At 36.4% G+C, this 22,147-nt stretch overlaps 1 protein-coding gene across 1 annotated transcript in view; it reads right to left on the bottom strand.

The window, feature by feature from the left end:
• ARAP2 (ArfGAP with RhoGAP domain, ankyrin repeat and PH domain 2) overlaps positions 1–22,147 on the bottom strand; it is a 108,920-nt gene that overhangs the window by 59,783 nt on the left and 26,990 nt on the right. The window lies entirely within an intron of this gene.

Here is a 22,147-nt window from a genome sequence, read left to right as displayed (position 1 = left end):
GAAATGAAAAAAAAGAAACCGAACCAAAACAACCCAAAACCATTACCTCTGTAAAATTAAATGGTTTATGCTTCTGAGATGTAAATTGGTTGCAAGTTTCATTTGTTGATTCAAGTATTTCAAATTATTTAAAATAATTTGCCTTAAGAAATCCTGATTTTTTAATGAGAGGTAATAAGCCCATCCTTGAACCTGCACCGTGCAATGCATTCTTTGTTTATTAAATAACAGCTGAAAAACCACCAGAAGCCATGGTTAAAAGGTGTTCAATACACTTCTAGGTCAGGATTAAAGTTCACTGAAGGTAAATGATTAACAAAGACAACCAGAATAATAACTACCTTACTGAGCCAGATCAAAGTTCCCCTGTAGAGTAGCTTCCCTTTAGGCACTTCCTACTGGTGACGGTCATAAAAATAATGCAAATAAGAAAATGCACATGCTCATCTTCCCAAAAATGCTTCCAGCAATCTATGCACTTAAAAGTCCCTAAACAAACAGCTGCAGCAAAGAAAATTATACTTAATAGCCACTGACAGACACATTCTCAAAGAATTAAAAGCCCAACAACAACAACATGCTTTGAGATCTCTGTAGGATCTTACTTCATAAATTTCCCAAATACTGGTTGTAATAAAAGCAAGTCCTTTTGTATATGTATGTTGCCACCTGATAACTGAGAATTTTCAATTTTTTGCCTGACAACTGAGAATTTCATTACATAACATAAGAGGAAAGAAACTCTAACTAAACTTCATTAACTCCTTATTCCATAATGTTCCTTCTTGAAAATATTTACTCTGTATTCCTTTCAGACTGCTTCTTATGCCTTCAAACAGCTGGTTGCACCTCCTTTCCTCGGAGCAAAACAGAGCAAGCTGCATGGAAGCAACTTGCCACAAAGATCACACACAAATATTTATGTCTGTGAAAACAGACACCAAAATTTGTGGTACTTCATTTAACAATACAGAACCAAGAAAGCACTCTAGAAACAAAGTACATTAATTTGAAAGTCTTTACCTTTAGGTGCAGCACAAACCTGTCAAAATTTGCACAAGTGCCCAGCGTCTGAACAATCCCATTAAAGAAAGAATAACTCATTATGCTTTACATTCAGCAAGGGCATGAGAACTTACAATATTGAATTCCAGATTGAGGAATGTCAGAAATGTTAAGAAATTTGAATCTACTTTTCAGAACAGACTATGGTGGCAAATTAAGCAATTTCATCGGGACATTAGAGTGAAGTTATTTCCATAATGGTCCAAACAAACTCCTTAGGGTAACTGCACAACACTTGGCATAGACCTGGCTTTGTGAGTGACAGGTACAGTAGAATCTAATTTTCAGTGTCAGAATTGTATGCTTTCAGGAGTGCAGTCTTCTTCTCTACTTCAGAAACAGAAGTGGGAATTGGTACAGGGAAGAAAGAAGTGCTCCACTTTGAAAGATGAATTCATTCACTTTGAGTGCACAGAAGGACAATTGGGCTATTCAAGAACTATACAAAAAATATCGACAGCAAAAGCAAGCAGTATCTTTTCAGAATGAGAATTGTCTTGCTTCTACCCACTGAAAGCTCATTGTTTCAGATACACTGAACTGCACTACGATTTCTGACAAAGGAAGAAAAGTTTAAGATTCAAAAATGCACACAGAAAGATAAGGGTTGGGGTTTTTGGTTTGTTTTTTTTTAAATTTAAATATAGATACAACTTAAATGTCTATAGTTATACTATCTGTATGAATTCTAAGAATAGTTGAAAAATGAGTTGACAATAAGAGCTTTAAAAAAACCCCAAAAAATTCTTTATAGATATAATAATAGATCAAAAGTATTCACTAAACAGCACAGTTAACTGAAAGCCTAAAATACTAAGATGAGAACTGGCTTTCTGATTAGCTGTTTTTCCTTCCTGAAAGGTGAATTATTATAATGTGGAATTGTTGCTGTCATTAACACCCCTGTCTGAAAAACACATAACCTATGAAAACCTGTCATCTGTATATAAATCATGAAATTATTTAACTTTTATTTTTAAACATACCTTTAACATGTATCTATAAAGTGCCTCTCAGTGTACAAAACTGTCCTCTTTATTATGCATTATCTTTTCATAGGCAAAAGCTGCCCCATGACAGGCTTTACTAACATTTCTTCAATTCTATTTTGGATGAAATTCATGGAGATTCAAAATTAGTCTCATACCTTTTCTAACATACCACCACTGTTTTACAGACACAGAAATAAACACCAAGGCTAAGAAACACTAAAGTATATATGTATAAAATCATGCAACTATATCCGAACAAGTGAAATTTTCAGAGCTGCTGGATGCCTAACTTTCGGCATGTTGTCTTAAAAAGACAGACTTGGACACCTTTCTGCATGCAAGTCTTAAATAAATTTGTAATCAGAGCCTGAACCTTGTGACTCTCAGTGAACACACTTTCTCCAAAAAACGGCACTTCTAAAATTCTTTTCTGCTACCTATAAAGATTTTTTTTTCAATTTTTTTCCCTTCCACTTGGTTTTGTTCCAGTACACTAGGGCTGGCATTCTTATTGGTTTAGTCAGACCAAAATTCATCTGAACACAGGAGTTCTATGTCTTTGCATACACTGTCTTTCATGGATCTAACATTAGCTCCCCAATGTATGGAGTTGATTAAAAAAAAAAAAATTTGCACCAGGAAAACATCTCAGAGAAATTAAACCAAAAAAATGCAGCCACAATTATAACTTTACCCATACTACTCACATAAAAATAAAATGTGAACTAACTTAAAATACTGAAATAAAAGAAATACTGCGAATAAAAAGTTAGCTAACTACTACTTTCATATTAGAAATATCAATCCCTATTTTTATCTCCTTTTTTGGTAGAGGACTAACTGGATAATGGCAACAGCAGAGAAAAAGGAAAATTGCTGACATGAGTTCAAGAGGCTATGTTTCTACACACTCACACATGCATATACATACATAAGTATATATCTTAATATATAAATGTATGTTTGTAGTTTATTTTGAAGTAAAAAGAATACAGAAGTACAGAACTCTGAAGTACAGAAATAGCACTGATATATGTTGGGAACACAGCACTTTTGGAAATTCTACATCAACTGAGAATTCTCACTGCACATCAGTTTCCTTCCTGTGTATTATGAGATCCAGGTGAATTTGCTTTTTTTGTCTTTGGCTGTCAGATCTTGAGGACATGCAATATTTAAGAGTGTGCATGCAGACAGACAGATAGATATCTAACAGTGATTAGAGGTAACAAATGAAGAACATTATATTACATATAAAGATATATTTACACACACAAATGTGTATTGTGTTTATAAATGCACACTTTTTTGTTTCCTTTTTAACAGCTATCTTTCATACCACCCTAATGCTAATTTATAAAAAGATTATTCATATTTCTAAAATTACTCTTGTCCTCCTGCCCATACTCAGAACAATCTTGACCTTTAATCACCATATCTCTGATCAGAGAGCTCCAAAACAGGACCTTACATGGTTCCTTGAATTTACCATTTAATTTGCAACAGCTCTTTAGATTTACCTTGGGGAAGCTACCACGAAGTTTGTGACAACTACACTACTCCTGCAAGATCTGAAAATTCCCTTAACAATTTAGCACGATTTAGTCTTTTCCTTCCTTCTTATCCCATGGTATTTGATTCCTTCCAAACAACCAAATTATTCCAGAGAGAGTAAAAGCCAGAACTAGAATCATTCAAATGAAGTATGCATAGTTTCTTTCCTCTCCTCATTATTTGGAGGCATTACACTTCAGCCTTTCCAGCTATTAAGGAGGGCTAATTTCTGCAACAGAAATATGGGAAAAAACTGGCTTCCATATTAATAAAAAAATTAAGACCTTTTTACATATTAAAGAGTTTAAGAAAGAGTGACTAGTAATGCAAATTGCTTTGATGATATTAAGTTTACACAAGTTTATATTGATTTCCTCTCCTTCTATATGTACCCATTTATTTTTTCATCAGGCTTCTCTACATCCTCCATCACAGCCCAAAACCTTTTAATATAGATTTCCAGTGAGAGTTACATATTGTGGATTGTAATACAAAACCCACATAGGTACTGCCTTACAGTCTTCTAATGAGGTCCCAAAATACAACCACAGTGAAGCATACAGTATATAATTACACACTCAAAAATTAATGTTAAAAGAACATGAAGGTTGCTAACTCAAGCCCTGATGAGCAAGGAGATGCTAAAACTCCAATGTTCTGTGCATGTTAGCTCTGTAACGGGGAGTTCATCTGTTATGCTATGTGAGGTAGTCACATCATCAGTTTTAAGTTCTTCACTTAACCAAAAAAATTCTTTCCCCCATTAGAGAATGAAAATGATTCATACTACTTTTGGGAAAAAAAAAAATGGTAATGACAACCTGGCATCCAAAATTTTGGCGGTTACAAAGGAGACAGCAAATGACAAGAAGGGCCACTTAGACTAGCTCTAGTCAGTGCCATGTAATAAGCTTGCCTGCAGTATTTTGAGTATGCTGCTGGAATACATCCCTCTCTGTATCATTCCACATCATTATTTTATAAAAAAATGTAATACCTGTACTTTGAGATGGCTCTATGATGAAAGCCAGTACATAAGAAGTGGGAATAACTAAGAGATTACTTTAAAAAACGCATTCCTGATGAACACTCTAAGGTAGTTACAACCTTAGATGGTACTTCTCATTTAAGTTAGAGATCTCTCTATTCACTTACTACAGGAGCAATTCAGAATCCTCACTTCAGCAGTTATATGTATGTATTTTGCAATATCAATACAATTTTATATTGCTTGATTATGCACCATCAGGGCCATGCCTTGCTTGTTGTATGGGATGGATCTAGGACACATGAAGATGAAAGCTCCCTTCCTTTATGGGCTGCAAAATACAAAAAAAAGATGAGGAGGATCACATAATTGAAGTGATTAAATACTATACTGGAGAGTTAGCTCTTATCTTTGCCTTTTCCAGTTTCTACTCAGTGTAAATCAAAGCCTTAGCATACAGTCATTTCACTGTGCGTTTGTCATTTCCTAGTATCTGACTTTATGCTCTAGGGCTTGATTTGCAGAACTGCTGAGCAATTGGAACTCCAGCCAAGACCTATGAAAGCAGTATTTTGAGCAGGTATAGTTTGACAGAGAACTATTCCCTCCCAACCACCGATAAAAGACTAGAAAAACAGAGAATGCTAAATATATGGATATTTCAATCCTGTTTCTCAGAACTGTGTGGTCACATGGAGGAGACAATCACGTTCCTTTAACTTACAGGAACTGATGAAAAATAAATTCCTCACTGCTCCTCAAAGAACATTCCTTTATCAGTGAAGGAATAATTTGAATGTAAAGCACTTTTCAACAGTGTGCTACAAAAAAGGCATGGGCTATACCATGAAAAGAAATCGAAATTATCAAACAATTACTAAATAGACAATGCACTGAAAGAGGCAGTGATCCTGTGGAAGGAAATAGCATATTATAGTATCTACTACACAATATTATAATCAGGTGAAATTAAGGTCTTAGAAATAAGACCAGTTTTCCCATGATTAGAGGGGGGCAAAAATTTGTAACTGAGGTAATGTTACCAAAGGTTTCTAGCTGAGTTCTTCAAAAAATTAGGTTTAAATAACAGAGGAGCATTTGTCTCCCCATGTAACCCCAAGTAAACTTTTACTCTAGATAGATCCTTGGCTTCGATCAATTTTGACATAATAGCAGCCAATAAACCTTCAGGTCTTAGCAAGACTTAAGGAAAATAGATCAGAACAGCGAACACAAGAGTCTACATTTCCCCACATCTTTACTACCCAGTCCCATAAGAAAAGGCTTTAGAGTATGGTCACAGTGAATTGAGGCAAGATGATGCAATCTGTAAGGGAATGTTCAAAGTTACCAGCCACAAACACAAATATGTAAATTAAAAGCTTCTATTTCTTAATCCTCAAAAAAAAGGAGAGAATAAGACAACAGAGAGTAAAGATCATAATTCCAAATATATATACATTTCTCATCTGTGCTGAAACATGCTAAAAGGGAAGAAACAATCCATGCTTCAACCATGCCATTACAAATAATTTGTATGTTTGCAAATTATGTACTTCAGAAACAACATGTCTAAGTTCAATATAAGAACTTGAATTCTACATAAAGATGTACATTTTGACACACAGCAGTTTAAAGTTATTAGTGGAAAGTATATTTCTTGACTTAAAGGTCATTCACATTCCTGCTTTAGAAATATACCAAAGGACCTGAATTCTTCAACTATTCCACAATTCAGAGCTCAGCTTTCACTCTCACACAGAAAGTGTGATTCAGACCATATTCCATTCTTTAGACATACACTTTCTTTTTCTTGTCACTCAACATAGTAGGAAAGCAAGATCTCACATCTGAGGCACACAAAACCAAGCATCAAAAGCAAGCTGGTAATACTGCACACAAAACCTTCTTTGCTGTCTTCCCAAATACCCTGACAGGTAGCCAAGCAAGACAGACAAACCTGCTTTCTGTGTTATGTCCCCCTCTCCCCCACCACATACACAGAAGACAAGTGTAGGCAAAGTTCCAGTTTGAACAACTACAGTAACTCCCTTCTGTTGAAAATCCCAATACCCTTCCAGCAGGGCTTCTCTGCAGCTTGGAGCTCATTCAGAAATCAGCACCTTGTTAGCTATAGAGGCTGAAGCCACTGCAGCTGCCTGGGCTATGATCTTTACTTTTGCTGCTTCATGAAAAATAATGAGATGACATAAAGATGGTACAGCTAAATAAACGTGTAAATAAAAGTCAAAGCCTGTCAGGAGCAAGTACAGCCTATATTCAAGGCTTTCACCTTTAATTCCAATAGCTATTCATAACATCATCTCTTCTTTAAAGAGGCAATCATGTTCCTTAAGATGCACAACTTCTGACACATAGAAACTCATTTCATTTTAGAGCCCATTTCTTGCTACTCAATTCACATCTTTTTCATCCCAAAGGGATACCAGTTTAATATATGCAAATTCTAAGATTATGTGGAAATACCTCAATTTTCCTCAATTTTAGTATTTGAGCCCTTCCACCTTTTTTTTTTTTTTCATTTAGCTGAAACAGCTATCCCTATAGTCACCATCTCAAATTCTCACACAATTTTAAACACTTCCCTGCAATAAGCACCCAGAGCAACTCCTGTTCATACAAGGACATTTTTAAACACAGATATTACCATTACAGTTTTAAGTAGCCATCTGGACTGCTCTTTGGAAGTGCTTCAGAAATGGAAGCCTTCTTAGATTTAGCAAGACTGTTCTCTAGAGACCAGAAGGATCAGTGAATTTTAAGATACCACATATAGCTGTAATTTTCTGAATTCATATCTTGATAATCTTCTTGCCAAAGCTTTACATACTCTCCAAAGATCTTGTTTTGTATTCATAATCCAGAAAAACTGCTAAAAAAGTGTTTGAACTCCTACAGGATGGACAGATTGTGACCATTTTTGCAATACCTTAAAATCTACAACCACTGTCATGCAAAAATGACAAACTTTTTGACTGGCCTTTTAGTACAGTAGTCACTAGATAAGGAAGAAAACTGTTATGACATCCCCACTCGCAAAATTCCCCTAATGAACCAAGAAAGCCTCCAAATAATGGAGAGTCTGCTTTCCTCCAAAATTTCCCCATGGTGATAAACAAATTTGATATTGACAAAAAAAGTATCAATGACCAAGCACAGTGCTTTTACTTACTGACTATAAACAGTAAGGTGTTAAGACAAACAGTCCTTACAGTAAATATCAAGACTTCTTTTTTTATTTACTACCTCCTTCTTCAATAAACTGAAATTTAATTCTATGATGTGATATTTCACAAGTAGAAATAATTAATAACTAACATAATTTATAATATTTCAATAACCACAAACAAAAATAGCATTTCCTGATGGAGAAAGCTTTCCAAAGCTTTTTTTTTACTCACAAACAATTTCCAAGTAATCTGCATGGCTCAAAATAATTACAAAGGGAAATTAATTTTTAAAAAAAGTTTCAACAGTTTTTAGAGTACCATACAAAGAGCACTAATTATTATAGACATTTTCACATCTTTAAAAAAAATGTATTTATGGCTACCTGAATATATTCCAAACATACCCCATTCTTTCATAACTGAAACCCTGTGGTATTTTCCAGCCGATGTTGATAAAATGAGCAGTTTAAATTTCTGATCCTATCAAACTGAATTACTCTTCTGAGATGGTGTATATTGAAAACACACACAGATACCCACACACCTTATAAGAATAAATGAATGAATAACATGAAACATGCAGAGCTCTGGACTGTGCTAACCACTTCTTCCAGCTTGGGAGATTTTAGATACCTTCTGCTTAGAGAGCCATGAAGAAAAATGTTTCACTTTAACAGCTGACATTATGGTCTTAAATTTAAAAGGAAAAAAATAAGCCAAGGAGAGTACAGACCCTCACAAAAGCTTTTGGCCAGACACCATAAATTCTTATCTATTTATTTCTCACGTTTGCAGGATAGAAGTATCAAAGGCTGCAAAATTTCGGATTTGTTTAAAATTTGAAATTCAGAAATTTTCGGACTACCTGAACCAAAAAGATAACATTTTTCCTTCTGAAATTCATAAATAAATATTTAATAGGTCTAAATTTTGCGTGCACACATATTATTCATTAACTTTGAAGAATGTGTCAGCCTTCATGAAGGTTCAGACCTTTTCTGGAAGCCAATGTAAAATATAAACTTAGCATTCAAGCCTAGAAACAGCAACCTAAGGAGACCATATTATGATTTGTGAATTCTTCCCACTTCTGTAACACTTACTCTAAAACAGTGAAGGGACAGCAGCACCAACAGTTTTGCCACACATTCTTCTGTGCCTGGACCAAGAGAGGGCTGATGCCATGACAACAGCAACGCTGCACCGCAGCTTTTTGTAAGCTGAATTCTTCCTAACTCAGTCATTTCAGCATTATGTCTCCCGCTTAGACATCCTCCTTACATTTGGTTCAGCCAAAAACAGAGTGGGGCGGGTTTGGGGTTTTGTTTGTTTGAGGGATTGGTTTCTTAGTTTGTGTTTGTAAAAAAATATTTTCTTCTGCTGGCTATAGATTCACTCATACTAATTTGTTTCTATGTGACAAGCAAAGATGAAAATAGCAGATAAATCCAGAGAAACTATTTTGAATTTTTGTAAAGCAAAATCACTTATGGACACACATACAGCTACTGCTTAGCAGCTATTCACTTTTATACTTGCCTAGGCTTTATGCCATGAAGGGAGTAATGTCACATAAAAAATATAGAAGTAAATATATAAAAGAGAGTTTCAAGAATTAATACAGTTTACAAATAACCTATATACTTCCCATTACTTAAATACTGAAGTTTTACAGTATTAAATACTTACAGAGACTACTGAATTCCTAGTAAATCCATTGTAAATAAGTTTTATTCTGAGTCCCTGTAAAAGCCACTGCCATTTGATTTTAGTGATTTTTTTTTTAATTTTGATTTTACAATTATCAAAGCTAAGATGGGCAACTATGACAGCTAAAGAAGGATCTGGCTCTAAAATATCTGCACTATACTCATGTTTCAGGACCATGTGTAGAATTAATATACCCTTCCAAATGAACACAACGCCTTTGTCAATGAATGTAATCTAATTTTTTAATGAATATCACCTTCCATCACAAATTTTGAGCTAAAAGCACCTTATGTAAAAATAAAGTAAATTCAAGCTTTCAATGAAATTATTTTCTTCAAAATGAGGAGCAAAGGCTAATATCTAACAGAAAAGGACAAACTATTGTAAAAATATGGAACAACCATTCTCTAAAAAAATGTACTTCAACAGATTAGAAGTTAGAAAGAAACCAAAATCCTTAAAAAAGAGCCCTCCACATACATCTTTCAAATAAACTTTACACTCTGCGTTACTATCTAGACAGCTAGTTAATAGAAAGAACACTAAATATTAAATTTTTAACAAATTATCTCCATTTACACATTTATCTTCTGCTTGTTTCAGTAAACTTCCTGTTGTCACCCACTGAAAAATACAGGAAGGTCTTTGAGGACCTACAATAAGCTACAGGTACATGGCTCCTTTGCAGCATACTGATTCCACCTGTCTTCTACATTAATTTCACTTCTCCAGTCTCTCACTCATGCCCAAATCCTTACAAGCAAGAAATAAATCCCACTCACCTGAATTTAATGAGAAACTGAAAAAACAAAATTTGTCAACAGCAATGTTAACTCGTGCCTCAGAGCACGTTCTTGGGTAGGGGCAACAGGCCTGGTCTACAATTTCTTTCTTTCCCAGATGTCGTGCTATAATAGCCTTCAAAATCACACAGCGATAAAAAAATAAAAATTTCTGAAACACGTATTGCTATGTTCAGATTAGTCAAGATGCCTTTTACAAGTCAGTGGTTAGTGAAGAGCAGCACCTGTAGCAGCAATTTGTTAATGTAAAGTGACCAAAGCAAACAGGGAAGCACTGATTTACAGGCTGATCATACAGCAACATCCTGACCTAGAGAGCAGCAAACTGAACCCTCTTCATGCCATGGGGAAGCACGGTGATAAAAATGCTATTCTGGCTCAGAACTGAAACCGTGCAGATGCATCTCAGCACACACAAGTTGCATCAAAATTGCAATGAATCTATCAAGATAGCACATAAAAGAGAATGTCACAAACAGTAAAAATAGAACTAGAATTACAAAATCAGTCCAATTTAGGATATTCAGAAACCCAGCAGCAGCATTTTGTACCATTTGTGGGTGAGGAGGGTTGTAACATGCTACAATGATTTTTAAGAACAGGAAATCTACCAAAAAACCCTTCTGAATTAGTAGGAATGGGCAGCTGCAATCTGGAAACACAGTGAACTTACAAGAAGGTATATTTTCTCAGCATGAACGTGTCATTTAAGAAACTAGGATGAAGAAGAATTCAGGAATGAAACAAAATACTGCACTAAAGTGAAAAACTGGCAATTGACATGAATGGCAAAGCTCCAACTGACATTCAAAGAGATGGAAATTCACCCCAGGTATCTGTGTATAGATCCTACAAGAAACAGCTTTCCTTATACAGCCCCATAAATACTGAAAATGCAATGCATCTTTAACTTTTCTATTTAAAAAGACAAGCAGCTACAACAAAATCTGCACATGCCTCTTCAGGTTCATTTTAAAATAGATCTACATGCAGTACAGGAGAATGAAATTTAGGTGTGAGGATAAAAGACCTGCACAAATAGAAGACCTGAAGAGCACCACAGAATCACACAGAACTGTGATAACATCCTCTGGTTTTGTATCTACAGTGCACTCTATTAACCTTTACTTTTTCTTCTCCCTGTAAAATTCCCCTACATCTCCACCTGTACATATTAAGAAATATGTTTCTGATATTCCATTCCACATCAATGACAGATGGATGAAGAAACAGTTTGTTTCTTCTGAAACATAGAAATTACATCTACACAGTGTGTGCAGATGTAACCCTTTCATTCCTACATCATGCTACCATTTCTACATTAGCATTCATTGCTGAGAACACCAATAAAGACACATGTCTCACACTGCTAATTGTGTGTATTTATCATAAGCAAGTATCTAAGGAACATCTACATGTTGCTAAATTAAACAAGTTGTAGGTCATCCCCCTTTTAGCTGTAGCACACATGAAAAATCAACTGATGCACTTATTCAGGATGAAATCAACCCTTTCTAGCTAAGCCCCATAAAGAGGTTCCTGCCTTCTGGTCTGTGGTTGCTTTGTTTTGTATAAAATAAGATGAAAGATCATAGAATCAACCTTGCCTCTCTGTGAGAAAAAAAAAAAAAGTGCAAGGTGAAACAAACCAACCTGGAAGTCAGAATCCATCTCCCACATGGGCATTGGTAATGACCAGTCACAGCACTGTCTCCTTCTCTTCTCTTACAGCTACTCAGGACTAATGAATTTTGCCTTGATCAGTTTCTCAACTTTTGTTATGACCCCCATCTCCCATCTCATCAGTTTTCTTGCAGCCCACTAAACTGGCAGCTGCTCAGTTCCTTCAGGGGAAAGAAGCGACAGCCAATTATAATAATGGGCTGCAATTACTCCTGTGTTGCAGGAACTGAGCTGCTGTTGCTGACTGCTGTCATTTTATCTGCCTTTGAACTTCTTTATGACCCCATGGCAAGGAATAACAGCCCTTGGCTGGAAAAAGCATCATACATACAACATCCTGCAGAGCCTCTCAAGTAAGTGCCAGACAAGCTGATTGTGAACCAGGAAGCAGGACACAAAGCCATATTTATTATACCAATGCAGCCACTCTGCTTCAAATCCTTTTTAAACCTCACTCTTGTCTCTCTAACACAGGTGTGCATACTGGTCTTAAACCACAGACAAGGATAAATGTGGGCAAACACAGTGGATATAGATTCCCCTCTGCCTGCAGAGCATAGAAACCTCTACAGTTTGGAAACATTGGTGGTACAAGACAAACAATTTTGAGATAACTGAAATAGAGACATCCACAGACAGCAGCAGGTTTTTTTTTACTATTTTTTAATAGCCTAACTCACCTTAAACAAGAAATGGACATAAAATCTATGTAATGTAATAATTAAATACTGCATACCAGAATCCCCAAAAGGATAAGCAAAGTCAACAATGAAAGTGTTTATCTCCATGAGTGAAACGCACTCCTCAGCCGTTGTATTATTTGGATCAGCTTTTTTTTTTTCAAAGTACTTTTATTGAGAATGCCAGAGAGGTACAATAAAAAGGTCTACCAAGAGGAAAAAAAGAACCAAGAAAAACACAAACCAAATAAAAGTTGCTTGAAAACAAAACATACTAGTGTACATCACTAGGCATGACTCACAATACAAGCAAGATTATTTCTACATTTATTTCCTGAATCATAGCTTTCCATGTATTTTCCCAATATATTTTTCTTTCAACCATTGTCCAGGCCTGTTCAAATGGTTTGCTGGATGCCCACAGCCAAGTGTTTTGACAACCTTCCATCCTAAGTGAAGGTAACAAAACTTGATTTTTTTCTACTCCTCAGTGCATGTAAGATTTTTCACCTGCATTAGATATCAATCAATCATTCTGATGTATCTCTGAGGGGTCCTGACCCACATGCTGAGATGGAAGTAACTTTTGAGTGAAGTTTTTTGGAAGTATATCTAAGATATTGATTGTTAATGAATGAGATTTAAACATGCCATCCCTAAAAAGATGTTACTTTGTATGCAAAACACCTAAGAGAGAGAATTTAATTTAATAACCACGGCATTGAAGTGTTTCATGTAGTAAGAATTCAGTCTGAGTTGATTAAGTTCAAATTTGTTGGCCTAGCAATTTATTAACTAGGGACAGTAATTATTGCTGAGAAGGCACACTGGGGTATTCCCCACATTCACACTAAGCTGTAAATCATAAATTCTCTTCCTTTACTATAAGGATGGTTCATTTATTTAGAATAAAATTTGTAGATATAAGATAGTGGAGTATCAAAAATAATGTTCATTACCTAAACAATACCATACTGCACCAAACAACATGAAGAAACTAGCACAGACAAAGAAAAACAAAATATTTATGGCCCAAAAAAATTAAAATGTCACTTGAGCTACAATGATATTAGGGATCTTAGTATTTTAAGGATCATCTCTATATTCTTATTTTAAACCATTCACTTTGCATAACTAACAAAAACTCCAATGGCCTAATTATTTTAGTAGTCCAATAGCAACTCTAACCTACTCTCTCTGCACTGCCATCAAAGCTACTGTTACCATTTCAAGCCCACATTGTGCAGAAAAGAATAGTTTTGGAGCAAGTGTCTATTGTTGAATTAAGCATTTTGTACAAAAAGGGGTGGAAGCTGAAAAAGTATGAAGAGGAAAAAAGGGAGGGGGTACTACAAATTCTGGGTATTTTCAAAAGGTTATAATGGTTCTTACTCTGATGATCTCCAACAGAGATTGAAGTAAAACCACCCAATCTCAAAAATCACCACTGCATAACTACAGAAATCCATGAATGCCAAAATTGGTTTTTTTATGAACACTGTGCATTTCCTGCATGATCAGCTATTGCAAGCTAAATGCATTATGATCAATCACTTGTTTTTAAGTGCTTGGAGTTCTAAACATTACAGTGTCAGCTACAAGGCTTATTAATGAATTGCAGACATGTTCTTTGGTCTCCTGTGGGCGCACACTAATCCATTTTATTTAGATTTGCAACCAGGGAGAAAACTTTGATCATCATAAAGTGACTGCCAATGCTCATCTGATGATATTTGTCATAGATTAGGCAAATCCTAGTCTTTGGCAATATTTCTTTTCCCCTTCAGTCTGGACAAAAGAATAACCCAACCTGTTACCTTGCACAGGATATCCACACAACTTAGTTCATGTTAGGCAATGTACCAAAGAAGAAAAACATCCTTCTGTGACATTACTTGTCTGAGTTCTGCCACAGGAAGTATAGACTGAATTCAGAAACCACATCTACTTGAGTTGTAATGGATTTCAAACCTGGCAAATTTGTAACAGAATTTATATACTAAGCAAAAATTTGCAATAGCATGTTATGGTATTTTTAACTAATTATGACATGGAATTCACATATGCTATCAAGGAAGTCTGGTGACAACAGGTGAGGAAAAGACTGAGATTTGAGACAGCCAGCTTGCCTTCATCAAGGGAAAGTCTTGCCTAAGTAACCTACTGGCGTTCCATGATGGAATAGCTACATTGGTGGACAAGAGAAATGTCACAGATGTCATTTTTCTGAGTTTCTGTAAAGCCTTTGAAACAGTCCCCCACAACATCTCTTCTCTAAACTGCAGGGACCCTGATTTGGTGAGTGGACTGTTCAGCTGATAACAAATTGGTTGCAAAGTCACATTGAGAGGGTACTGGTCAATGGCTCAGACACCCACCAGACATCAATGACAAGTGGTGCCCCTCAGGGGTCTGCACTGGTACCAGGGTTACTTAATATCTTCATTATTGACATAGATGAAGAGATCAAATACACCCTCAGTAAATTTGAGGATGACATCAAGTTGAGTGGTGCAGTTGAAATTCCCAAGAGACAGGATGGTCTCCAGAGGGGTCTGGACAAACTTGAGAAGTGGGCATATGGTAATCTTATGAGGTTTAATGAGATCAAGTGCAGGGTGTTACATCTGCATCAGGACAACCCCCAGTATCAACAGAGGCTGGGGATGAACAGACCCAGAGCAGCCCTGCCAAGGAAGATTTGGTGATGCTGGTGGGTGAGAGGCTGGACATGACCCAGCCATGGGCACTCCCAGCCCAGAGAGCCAAAGGTGTCCTGGGCTGCATCCAGAGCCCCGTGGGCAGCAGGGGAGGGAGGGGATTCTGCCCCTCTGCTCTGCTCTGCTCTGGTGAGACCCCACCTGCAGGGCTGCAGCCAGCTCTGGGGGCCCAGCACAGGAAGGACACAGACCCATTAGAGGAGGGCCACCAAGCTGGTTAGAGAGGTGAACCACCTCTCCTATGAGGAAAGGCTGAGAGAATTGAGTTTGTTCAGCCTGAAGAAGGCTGTAGGGTGACTCTATCTGGAGCCTAAAGGATGGAGAAGGACTTTTTACAACAGCATGTAGTGACACAACAAGGGGGAATGGATCCAAACTGAAAGAAAGTAGGTTTACATTAGATATTAGAAAGAAATTCTTTATCGTGAAAGTGGTGAGGCGCTGGAACAGGTTGCCCAGAGAAGCTGTGGATGACTCCATCCCTAGAAGCCTTCAAGGCTGTGTAGGTACGTTGGTTGAGCACCCTGGTCTAGAGGGTGGCATCCCTGTCCATGGCAGGAAGGCTGGAACTAGAGGACCTTTGAGGTCCCTTCCAACACAAGCCATTTTATGATGATTCTAGGATGATCTTAACATATGTTTGCACCTAAGTTTGTGGAACAAATATTTCTGTGAAGATATGTTGTCTACACTGCCTCAGAAATGCTCTGGTCTTCACTGCTGTAACAGCCATGTAATTATATGTAAGTATTAATATTTTAGCTATGTTAATTAGCTCAATATTTGAAATAAAGTACAGGAAAAAAAGGCTGAGGAAAGAAAGTAACCAGTAAACTAAACCAAATGCAGCAAATGCATAGAAATAATAGAGGAATGGGGAAAATTTGTTTTACATTGCCTTCAATTTAAAAGAGAAATGCAAAGCAAAGTTTTTCAGTATGTTTCCTATGAGAGCTGACTAATATGTTTACAATTAAACAGAAATCAAATAATGTTCTAGCTGCATTTAACTCAACAGTATATCAAACTATTGAAAGAAGAGAGATCCAAGTGCTCTTGAAAAATACTTTCTTTTTCAGTTTCACTGTCGCCTCAAACTTTCTTCTTGCACACACATACAAAAAAGAAGACTTTGTTATTTAACTGTGTATATATACAGATATATGCTGATTATACAACCTTTTGGATTAACTGAATGCAGAAATAACTTTCATGTCTGATTTAAAATAAAAAGATAAACGCCAGTCTACAATTATAAAAGGAAATTCCCATAACCATGCTCTGGTTCCTCTATTTCGGGCTTTTGATCCAATACATTTTTTTACCATGGGAGTTGAAGCCAAGCTAGCAGTTCTTAAAAACAAGCAACATTATACAGTGATGGACAACCGTCTTAGGAAATTTCAGTACTCTTAGAAGTAAATGGATTTCCCCAACATTGCATTAATTTTGTAACAGCCTTATGGCAAGTAGACCTGAAACCTTCTTCTACTGCTTATGCGTGTGCTCTACCACTATGTAAAATCTTCAATATACTCAAAAAAACCCCAATTTTATTCACTGTTAATTTTTAAGTGATTAAGGTAGCGGGCTAAATATGTATTAGTCATCCATAAAGCTTGATGGAGCACTACTGAAAACTGACAACTTTACTCCAAATCAGATTATCAGGAAGCTTTTTTCATTGTGGAAGCATTATGCTTTTTACCATGTTTCATGACTACTTTAGGTGTACTTACATCTCAACAAGATCTAGCATAAAAACAAATGAGTAGAAAAAAATCCTCAGAGCCAAAGTTTAGCTGCACGTAGAAGAACTTAACACTAACTCTTAATTTTTTTTTTATACAAGTCCTGTTTATGCTCTTCCCTGTGTTCTCTAATATTTTCCACAACCTAGAACATCACACAAAATTATTTTTGAATGTAAAATGCAAATCTTCCCTATAAAGGTGGTCATTGACACATTTGTCTTCTCTGATTGAGCCACTTTAGCAGCATATTATTTTAAATCTACTTTTTAATCTTTTTTGAAGTAGGGGTGTAATTAGTTTAAAACTGAAGAAGTAATTATCATAAAAACAACAAACCTTTTCCCCACTCAACACGATTTCTTGTAATCATTAATTTTGTATTATAACAAACAAGAACAAAAGATTTAAAGCTTTCTTACACCATTCAAGTTATTTCCTGTTCAGCTGTTTCTTATGTCATGTACAGCAATTGATCACTGCTATATTTTTGAGTGTGGAAAATCGGAAAGAATTTTTTGCAAGGAACTGCTAGAAAATTAGGGATCTGACCTTAATCTATCATCCCAACTACAGCTTGATGCAAACAACTATATTTAAAAGAGGCTGGATCATTCAATTCTACTACAAGTCACCAATGTATCAGTGTATTTTGCCTTAAAATACTTCTTCCTATTAGTCTTTCCCTCTTGGTATATTTTTGGGTTGTTCTGTTTTTGCTTTTCAATATTTCCTACAGATTTGTATTGTTATGAAAAAGAGCAAAGCTGGAATGAATCAAAAAACAAAAAGCAAAATTTTCTGTTACCTCCACCTATTTAAGGTGTTCCAGGACAAGCTCAGTTATAACCATGTTTGTAACAAAGTTTGTACACGGTCTGTACATCGCAGTTTCTTTAGAGTTTCCCAGTTATTAAAAACAACAGTTTTTCATCATAGAATCTCTAAAAGCACAGATGTTCTTGGGGCAAGGGAGATGAGGATGTGGAATGAGAATGGGGAACAGGAGAAACACAATTACAAGGATTGCACTTCTTGTTGTCTCATTCTCAGTAATTCCTCCTTCCACTGCCCTACCCCATACAAACCAGGCATTTCTCCCTCCTTCTCTATCTAAAGGGTTTTTCCATCTAAAGGTTATTCCTCCTCCTGCTTCCTTTTGCTGCCTTTACTCCCCTATCTTTTTCCCTAGCATCCTTTTCAGAACTCAGTTGCTTTTCTCAGGGTTCCTCATTAGATCTCAAAATTTTTAAGTATTTTCCTTGCTGCTCAACTTGCATTCAACTCCCCTCCCCAGTTTTTTCTTGTATTGCTGTTTCCATCACCTTGTACTCATTATAGTCACAAATATAACCATGATGATACATCAAAGAACCCACATACATTAAAAAGAATTTCTCATGATGCTTTAGCATGACAACCCATCATTATTACTCATCTTCAGGACTTCATTTCAAGTGTTCTTCTTTGTTAACCTTCCATTGTTAAACACTTTTGACTGTTCTTAAGAGATACTTTTTTTTTTAAAAAGGATTTCTACCTCACTCATCATGTTCTTGGTTATTAATCAGGATACCATTTTCCCCAGGTAAAACCAGAATATTTCCTAATAAACAATCATCTTTGCAGAGTATCATTATAAATTCCCATTGTTGTATACCAAAAGACTTCCAAGTCTGACCATGAACCCCAACCACAAAGTCTCTGGCATTGTATGTATGTACGTCAATATGTATTTCATAGTATCACAGAATGGTTTGGGTAAGAGGGGACCTTTAAAAACTATCTAATGCAATCCCCCTGAAACATGTATCCAACAGGGGCATCTTTTTCACTAGATCAGGTTGCTCAAAAATGCTCCCCTTTAAGCCTGTATTTCTTACCAGAGATAAGGGCATATCTCTGCTCTTATGCAGACAGAGATTCATGCATACATCCCTTCTGCTTCCTTCCACTGACATTCACATCACTTCCTCTCTTTCAAGATGCCTATCTCAAGCATCAGCTTTGGCTTGTCCTTTCAGCTATCTTTGTGTAATTTCTCTACATTATCCCTCCCTTTGCCATTTTCTGCCTATTTAATATCCTTTCTCATAATACATTCTTTGGTATTGTCCAGTTTTGCTTTAAATGCACCATTAGCATTACAGAAGACATTAAAATTACTAGGCACCCTTACTGGTTCATTCAACATGAATAAACATTTCCATCTGCCACAGAGCACATCATTCAAATCTTTCTCAAAACAAAACACCCTCTGAAATCAATAGGAACATTGAGCCAAAATAAAACAAGTGGTTTTTAATAAGTAATGTATATTATTGTTTACACATAACAGAGAGCATACTCATCACCCCTGTAGCTTGAACTTGGAGTCAGGCATGGAGAAAACATGTCACAAATTATTACGGCACACAGCCATACCAGTCCCCCATCTTTATATTTGCCAAAGTTTCCTCAAATATCCCAGCTAAATATATCTAATCACCCAAAGCAGTAACAAGATTATCCTGATTTTTCTTTTCAAAGCCAAATTCTAGCACAAACACTATGACTCCTAGGCTCTCCCTGATGTTAGAGACCAGTAAATCTTAAATATAGCCTCACAAAGGAGATAAATTCAAGCAGACCAGACAAGCATTTGTCAGACTCCTTCTGATGGTAACCAAGGGAAGGTTGGCACTGCCACTGCAGACTGACATTTCAAGCCAATATTTGAACTGCCATGAATGATCACATTACATTTTTTTTATTTAAGCACGAATGAAACAGAATTTCAGCAAGCTGCAGGTTGAACAAATTGATCCAGTACGATTTACTTTTCACTTCTGCTCAAGAGAGGAAGTTTAAGAAATTTACACTACATGAGTCAAAGAAATTGATGGTTTCATACTAGCACTATATCACTGCCACAAGTTCAAGCTAAACCAATCACTTTTTAACTAGAAAGAGGCCTGAGACATGATGTTCTGATCTCAATCTGAACTTCACAAAGTTCATGGCGGTAAAGTTACAATTTGGCATTTGGCTTAGGATCTTCTCCACTTTTAACACTAAAGATTTTTTTTTTTAAAGTAACAGCAGACTCTCCTCTATCAAGTTTATTAGAAATCAATGAATAAGCTCGATCCAATCTCATTTCAACATTGTAAGAAGTCTAAATAGGTGTCTTTTAGCACTGCAGTTATAATAAACCCCTCTAAGGCTCTCCAGGAGCCTGGTATGGATGTGAATTCCAATATGAACAGGATTTGAGGACATCCTTGGACAGATTTGCCTAATAATTACCAGCTCAACTGCAAACTTGAGGCATTGAAGGATTTCTGTATCAACAGCGCCCTCTAATGGATCAGTGCTGTATTGTGACGGTTTTCTTCAGTACTGCAGTAAAAATCATTCTGTTTTCCGACTTGAAATTAAAACACCAGAAGTAGTCAAAGAATTGCAGACTTTGAAAACCCAAAGACAGAAGGTATTTCTTTTGATTCACAAGCATCCAGAAACTGCATGAAGAAAGGATACTGTTCAAATGCAGAATCTGCAAAGAAATATCTTAGGACCATTTTAATTTTCTGGGGTTTAGATAAGTAGGCTTTGGGAAGAAGATAGTTTTGCACTATTATTTACAATATTCATACACTCAGGAGGAGTTAACAGGCTGGCAGCACTTCTAACCATTCTGTTTCAGGGCTTGATTTTGGTTTGCCTTCTGCTGCACTGCAGTCAGTGATCTTTGCAGAGCATCCATGTATTAGAAGGGAATAAACATCTAGGAAAATGGCTGTAAAAGGATGTGCTTTCATGATCAGATAAAGTAATTCTGAAATGCATGGTGTTGAAAGAGCAGAGCAGATACAACCTGCCACACAACAGCACAAGTAATAGAACCAACACACATGTACACACACAAAAAATATTTTAAAAATCTGTAGAAACAGATTTGGGAGAGGGGAGCAGTCTTAGGGTATCTGAATCATATAATCTGCACTCTGAAAACACAGAAAAGAGCAATTGAGAACCTTTCAAGAGTAAATGGCTCTGTTTTGTATCAACATACAGTCCGAAAAACTGACTCAGCACAGCAGGCAGAGCTGGGAATGCCCCATGTAAACAGAGGAAGTTCGAAGCATAACTGGAGGCAAGAGAGATGCTCCCAACAGTTATATTGAAGCAGAGTAAGAACAAAGGGAAAAAGCAAAACTTGATGCCTGGTACTGCAATACTCAAGAGGGACATAACTAATTTCAAATGACCTATCACACTGGAGGAGAAATTCCTTTACAAGTCTGGATATCTTTACTCCTCAATCAAAAAAGTTCAGAACATTCACATTCAAAAATATTCAGGGGCATAAGATTCAAAAAGCATAAGTCCTGAAAGGAAAAGTGGCTTGTTAACAATGAACGTCTACAAAAAGATTTTCATGGATGAGAATGCTTTCCACAGACCCTCTCAGATAAAATACCTGGAAGTGCAATGACAGAAGAGTAACACTGAGCACACTCATGGTGTGAGTCCCACAAGCAACAACTATGAAGTCAGTCAACTTCATTCTTCTAAGTGCAAGAGCACTTCAGTGAAATACAGGATCTCAGAAAGGAGGGGTGGTGTTTGCATCTTGGTTTTGTTCCTCCTTAAACATGAGCTGTGAACTTAAATAAACTGACAGGTCACCTATTCATTACAATAATCAGGCCTAAAGATTTCAGTGTATATAAAGAGTACTGTGTTCAGCTATGAAGACCAATTTTTCTCCCTGATGATCATTCAGCAAAACATATACTGCGGGTTTAAATTCAAATGACACACAGCAAATACACTTTTGGTACCATTTTACATATCTAAATAATTTATGGAGGTTTTTTATAGTTACAGAGCAGCAGAAACCTATGAACTGCATCATGTTTGTGGTGGGTTGACATACTGGATGGAAGATGCCCATCAAAGTTGCTCTATCACTCCCCCTCTCCCTCAACTGGACAGGAGAGAGAAAATAGAAGTATTGAGGGA

This window comes from Molothrus aeneus, chromosome 4 (assembly GCF_037042795.1).
Source record: "Molothrus aeneus isolate 106 chromosome 4, BPBGC_Maene_1.0, whole genome shotgun sequence".
Classification (NCBI taxonomy): Eukaryota; Metazoa; Chordata; class Aves; order Passeriformes; family Icteridae; genus Molothrus; species Molothrus aeneus.
Note: the sequence above shows the minus strand (reverse complement) of the source record. Positions and strands in the feature narration are given on the sequence as shown.